The following is a 7,285-nucleotide window of genomic DNA, read 5'->3' on the forward strand; positions in this document are numbered from 1 at the left end:
TATACCATAATTCTTAGATAATACAGAGGCATTTATATGATAATTCGTTGGTTCTAATATTTCTCTTCTTTGGCACTGCTGAAGAACTATAGAAGCAGTGTGGCAAATGTGTTTGGCTTGCAGTGCAATTATACTTTGGTAGATATCATGTGGAGGCACCAATAATACAGGCAGATTTAACCTATGTTAAAATATACAAATAGAATTATAGAAAGTTCATCAAGGAAGGATAAAAAATATTTTTTGATACAAGTCCATAACCCTAATGAAGTAATTGGTTTTTCAAACCAGTTTTCATAATCATATATGTTTGCTCAATAGCAAGCATAGTGTGCATATTATGTATATTTTTCATTTGACATTTTCCTCTGTTGTTAAAGGGTCACAATACTATTTTTTTTTAAGATTTTGTTACTTTATTTGACAGAGAGAGAAAGCACAAGCAGGGAGAGTGGGAGAGGGGGAAGCAGATTCTCTGCTGAGCAGGGAGGCTGATGGGGGACTCAATCCCAGAACCCTGGAATCATGATCTGAGCTGAAAGCAGATGCTGAACTGACTGAGCCACCCAGACACCCTGGATCATAATACTATTTTAATGATGATATAGCATGTGTAAAATATCACTTAAACATTATTAATATTGAACATATTTGTTAATTACATTTTCATAAATATAAATTCTAATATAATGATGATCTTAGTATATCTTTTCATCATTTCCCTATGGTAAATTTCTGAAAATGAGATTATTGGATCAAAGCGTTTTAACATTTTATGTCTCCTGTCAAATGTGTTTCCAAAAAGATTCCAAACTTACAAAGTATGGCCATACTCAAAAGCCCTATATTCTTTTCTCTCTTTAGGTGTTTCATATCACTAGTTAAGATATTTTGGGATGTGCATTTGCTCATTGGTACCTCCTAAAGTATTCTGACTCTTTTTTTTTTAATTTCTTTTCACTGTAACAGAATTAATTGTTTATGCACCACACCCAGTGCTCCATGCAATACATGCCCTCCATAATACCCACCACCTGGCTCCCCCAACCTCCCACCCCCCCACCCCCTGGCTCTGTTTTGTGGCAAAAAAAAAAAACTGGTATGAATTCTAGGCTTCATCTTGTTTCCATTACCTGTTTTGCAGGTCTTGGATTAGTAACCTTTCCCCTCATTCTTTTACACAAGTGTTTAGTTTGAACTATACCTAGTAGCTGATTTATGCTACCTTAGAAGCTGACCTGGAAACTTTAAATTTCTTGCTAAGAATATGAAGATGATACCTTGAATTCTGTAAATTGAGATGGATCTTATTGATTCAATTTCATTGTTTTTATTTCTAATGAAAAGATAAATAACTATATCAATAGTACATAAACAAGGATAAATATTTTTTCCAATAGAAAAATTTGTTAGAAGTTATTGGAGGATTCCACCTGCCACCAAAAATTCACCAGTAACTTAACTCTAATCAAAATGAACCACATACAGGTTAAAAGACCATGGTTTATCACATTCCACAAAAGAATGCAAGAGAAGTTAAATGTCTCTATTATTTTAGGTTATAAATAGGTCAGGAGTTTCTTAGAGATTGTGGGCATTGAAAATGAGTAAGCACCTTTTCCATCAAGTAGGAATATAAAACTTGGGAGGTCAGGATGAATGAGAATGATAATGGATAATAGTGATAAATGATAAAAATAGAGGTATCCAGGAGGGAGGATTCAAGATGGTGGAGAAGTAGCAAGCTGCGACTACATCAGGTAGCAGGAGATCAGCTAGATAGCTTATCTAAACACTGCAAACACCTACACATCCAACGGGAGATCGAAGAGAAGAAGAACAGCAATTCTAGAAACAGAAAACCAACCACTTTCTGAAAGGTAGGACTGGCGGAGAAGTGAATCCAAAATGACGGGAAGATAGATCGCGGGGGGAGGGGCCAGCTCCCGGCAAGCAGCGGAGCAACGGAGCAATGGAGCATAAAATCAAGACTTTTAAAAGTCTGAGGGACATTGCTCCAGAGGCTAAACCAGTGTGAAGCCCACGCGAGGTCAGCGTAGCCCCAAGTCCCACAGGTCACAGAAGGATTGAGGGTATCAGAGTGTCACAGACTTGCAGGTATTAGAATGCGGAAGCATTCTAATGGTTCTATTCTAATATTCTATTCTAATGGAAGCATTCTAATGAGTTCTACAGAGACAGAACCAAGGAGTGAGCTCTCATCTCGGGGTTACCTTGAACCAGTCACAGGCTGGGTGAGCTCGGAGCGTGGCCAGAGGCTGGGGATGCGGGAGTGATTGAGCGCTGTTCTCTGGGGGCATACTGAAGAGTGGGGCCCCGGGCTCTCGGCTCCTCCGGGCCGGAGATTGGGAGGCCTCCATTTTCATTCCCATCCTCCGGAACTCTACGGAAAGCATTCAGGGAACAAAAGCTCCCGAAAGCGAACCTGAGCGAATTACTTAGTCCGGCCCCCCAGTAAGGGCTGTGCAATTCCACCTTGGGCAAAGACACTTGAGAGTCACTACAACAGGCCCCTCCCCCAGAAGATCAACAAGAAATCCAGCCAGGACGAAGTTCACCTCCAGGGAAAGCATGTTCAATACCAAGGACAGCAGCGGAATTCCAGAGGAGGAGAAAGCAAGCATGGAATTCATGGCTTTCTCCCCATGATTCTTTAGTCTTGAGGTTAATTTAATTTTTTTTCTTCTTCTGCTATTTTTTTTAACTTTTACCATTTTCTTTTTTAACGTTTTTTAATAGTTTATCTGATTATATATATATATATATATTCTTTCTTTTCTATATTTTTTCTTTATTTGTTTTCTTTTTTTTAATTTTTTCTTTTTTTTCTGAAACTCTTTTTATGCCCTTTCTCCCTCCCATGATTTGGGGTTTCTTCTGATTTGGTTAAAGCGAATTTTTCTGGGGTCTTTACCACCCTTTTAGTATTTTACTTGCTCCTTCATATACTCTTATCAACAAAATGACAAGGCAGAAAAATTCACCACAAAAAAAAGAACAAGAGGCAGTACCGAAGGCTAAGGACCTAATCAATGCAGACATTGGTAATATGTCAGATCCAGAGTTCAGAATGACGACTCTCAAGGTTCTAGCCAGGCTCAAAAAAGGCATGGAAGATATTAGAGAAACCCTCTTTGGAGAGATAAAAGCCCTTACTGGAGACCAGAAAGAGCTGGCATAATATATTCAGAGCAATAAACAAGAAAAACATGCAGCCAAGAATACTATATACAGCTAGGCTATCACTGAAAATAGAAGGAGAGATAAAAAACTTCCAGGACAAACAAAAACTGAAAGAATTTGCAAACACTAAACCAGCTCTACAGGAAATATTGAAAGGGTCCTCTAAGCAAAGAGAGACCCTAAAAGTAGTAGATCAGAAAGGAACAGAGACAATATATTGTAACAGTCAACTTACAGGCAATACAATGGCACTAAATTCATATCTCTCAATAGTTACCCTGAATGTGAATGGGCTAAATGCCCCAATCAAAAGACACAGGGTATCATAATGGATAAAAAAAACAAAACCCATCTATATGTTGCCTACAAGAAACTTATTTTAGACCCAAAGACACCTCCAGATTTAAAGTGAGAGGGTGGAAAACAATTTACTCTCAATAGATGATGAAAAAGCATATGACAAAGTACAGCATCCCTTCCTGATCCCAAACTCTTCAAAGTGTAGGGATAGAGGGCACATACCTCAATATTATCAAAGCCATCTATGAAAAACCCACCACAAATACCATTCTCAATGGAGAAAAACTGAAAGCTTTTCCGATAAGGTCAGGAACATGGCAGGGATGTCCATTATCACCACTGCTATTCAACATAGTACTAGAAGTCCTAGCTTCAGCAATCAGACAACAAAAGGAAATTAAAGGCATCCAAATCAGCAAAGAAGAAGTCAAACTATCACTCTTTGCAGATGATATGATACTATATGTGGAAAACCCAAAAGACTCCACTCCAAATCTGCTAGAACTTGTACAGGAATTCAGTAAATTGTCAGGATATAAAATCAATGCACAGAAATCAGTTGCATTTCTTTACACCAACAACAAGACAGAAGAAAGAGAAATTAAGGAGTCAATCCCATTTACAGCTGCACCCAAAACTATAAGAAACCTAGGAATAAACCTAACCAAAGAGGGTAAGAATCTATATGCAGAAAACTATAAAGTACTCATGAAAGAAATTGAGGAAGACACAAAGAAATGGAAAAATGTTCCATGCTCCTGGATTGGAAGAATAAATATAGTGAAAATGTCTATGCTACCTAAAGCAATCTACACATTTAATGCAATCCCTATCAGAATCCCACCCATTTTTTTTTTCAAAGAAATGGAACAAATGATCCTAAAATTTATATGGAACCAGAAAAGACCTCGAATAGCCAGAAGAATATTGGAAAAGAAGCCAAAGTAGGTGGCATCACAATTCCGGACTTCAAGCTCTATTACAAAGCTGTCATCATCAAGATGGCGTCATACTGGCACAAAAACAGACACATAGATCAGTGGAACAGAATAGAGAGCCCAGAAATCGACCCTCAACTCTATGGTCAACTAATCTTCGACAAAGCAGGAAAGAATGTCCAATGGAAAAAAGACAGCCTCTTCAATAAATGTTGCTGGGAAAATTGGACAGCCACATGCAGAAAAATGAAATTGGACCACTTCCTTACATCACACACGAAAATAGACTCGAAATGGATGAAGACCTCAATGTGAGAAAGGAATCCATCAAAATCCTTGAGGAGAATGCAGGCAGCAACCTCTTGGACCTCAGCCGCAGCAACATCTTCCTAGGAACATCGCCAAAGGTAAGGGAAGCAAGGGCAATAGTGAACTATTGGGATTTCATCAAGATCAAAAGCTTTTGCACAGCAAAGGAAACAGTTAACAAAACCAAAAGACAACTGACAGAATGGGAGAAGATATTTGCAAATGACATATCCGATAAAGGGCTAGTGTCCAAAATCTATAAGTAACTTAGCAAACTCAACACCCAAAGAACAAATAATCCAATCAAGAAATGGGCAGAGGACATGAACAGACATTTCACCAAAGAAGACATCCTGATGGCCAACAGACACATGAAAAAGTGCTCCACATCACTCGGCATCAGGGAAATACAAATCAAAACCACAATGAGATATCACCTCACACCAGTCAGAATGGCTAAAATTAACAAGTCAGGAAATGAGAGATGCTGGCGAGGATGCAGAGAAAGGGGAACCCTCCTCCACTGTTGGTGGGAATGCAAGCTGGTGCAACCACTGTGGAAAACAGCATGGAGGTTCCTCAAAATGTTGAAAATAGAACTACCCTATGACCCAGCAATTGTACTACTGGGTATTTACCCTAAAGATACAAATGTAGTGATCCGAAGGGGCACGTACACCCAAATATTTATAGCAGCAGTGTCCACAATAGCCAAACTATGGAAAGAACCTAGATGTCCATCAACAGATATATGGATAAAGAAGTGGTATATATATACAATGGAATACTATGCAGCCATCAAAAGAAATGAAATCTTGCCATTTGCGATGATGTGGATGGAACTAGAGGGTATCATGCTTAGTGAAGTAAGTCAATCAGAGAAAGACAACTATCATATGATCTCCCTGATATGAGGACGTGGAGATGCAACATGGGGGGTTACAGGGATAGGAGAAGAATAAATGAAACAAGATGGGATTGGGAGGGAGACAAAACATAAGTGACTCTTAATCTCACAAAACAAACTGAGGGTTGCTGGGGAGAGGGGGGTTGAGAGAGGGGGAGTGGGGGTATGGACATTGGGGAGGGTATGTGCTATGGTGAGTGCTGTGAAGTTTGTAAACCTGGCGATTCACAGACCTGTACACCTGGGGATAAAAATACATTGTATGTTTATAAAAAAATTAAAAAAATTAAAAAAAATTCCAAACTGATCCATTAAAAAATATATATAATAATGAATCTCCAAGCTTCCAAGATGTTGAAAGGAAAGAAGGCTATGGGGAATAAGGTGGTCCTGGCCCCTTCTATTATAAAGAAGCTGGAAGCCAAGAAGGTGGTCAGTCTCCTTTCTGAGAAAAGGCCCAAGATTTCTTGCATTGGACAGGACATGTAGCCCCAAAGGGACCTCACTAACTTTGTCAAATGGCCTGGCTACATCTGGCTACACTGGCAAAGGGCTATTCTCAGTGAACATCTAGAAGCGCCTCCCACAATTAATCACTTCATATGGGCTTTGGACAGCCAGAGAGCTTCTCAACCATTTAATTTGGCCCATAAATACAGACCAGAGACAAAGCAAGAGAAGCATCAGAGACTGCTTGCCCAGGTTGAGAGACAGCTTCCAGCAAAGGGGATGTCCTCACTAAGCAGCTGCCTGCCCTTCGAGCTGGGGTTAATACTGTCAACCCTTGGTTTAAAACAAGATGGCTCAGCTGGTAGTGACTTCACATGCTTTGGATCCCACACCTGGCTGTCTTCCTGCCTGCCCTGGATTGTAGGATGGGAGCTCCCCTCTGCATTATCAAGGGGATGGCCAGGCTGGGCGTCTGGTGCACAGAAGACCTGTGCCATTGTCACCTTCACACAGGTTAACGCAGAAGATGAAGGAGCTCTGGCTAAGCTAGTGGAAGCTATCAGGACCAATTACATTGACAGGTATGATGACATCCACGGTCAGTGGGGAAGCAATGACCTGGGTCCAAAGTCCGTTGAAAAGATGAAAAGGCAAAGGTAAAGGACTCGATGTTGTTGAAGTTTCTGTACATAAAAGTAATAAAAAGTTCTCTTTCAGCTAGTGTCAAAAATAATGAAAAAATAAAATAATGACAGTTGTCACAACTATGGATAGATTGAGACTAGATCAGAGTGAGTGGAATGGAGAAAACAAGGAGGGAAGAGAGCTGTGAATATACCTCATCATATAATTTTGACCACAGAACCACGTGTATTATTTTTTATAAATAAAAACAATGAAATAAAAATGGGAAAAATAAAGCAATTCCTAAAATTTGGAAATAATAACAGAAGCAAGTACTACATCAAGTTAATAGCACAACCATTCAAAAAAAAAAAAAAAAAAGAATTCAAGTGACTTTAAAACCAGTACTACATAGCAGGACATAATCTAGGAACAAGAGGGACTTAAGAATCTTAAAGTATCACTAGTAGATTTACTGGTAGTAGTATTACTTCTGTAGTTATTTTGAAACTATAGGCATTTTGAAATTATGGTAGAATAAAGCAAATAAGCA

At 39.2% G+C, this 7,285-nt stretch overlaps 1 pseudogene; it reads left to right on the forward strand.

The window, feature by feature from the left end:
• Positions 1 to 6,003: 6,003 nt before the first annotated feature.
• On the forward strand, positions 6,004 to 6,768 carry LOC123934744 (annotated as a pseudogene).
• The last annotated feature ends 517 nt before the right edge of the window (positions 6,769 to 7,285 follow it).

This window comes from Meles meles, chromosome X (genome assembly GCF_922984935.1).
Source record: "Meles meles chromosome X, mMelMel3.1 paternal haplotype, whole genome shotgun sequence".
In the NCBI taxonomy this organism is placed as follows: Eukaryota; Metazoa; Chordata; class Mammalia; order Carnivora; family Mustelidae; genus Meles; species Meles meles.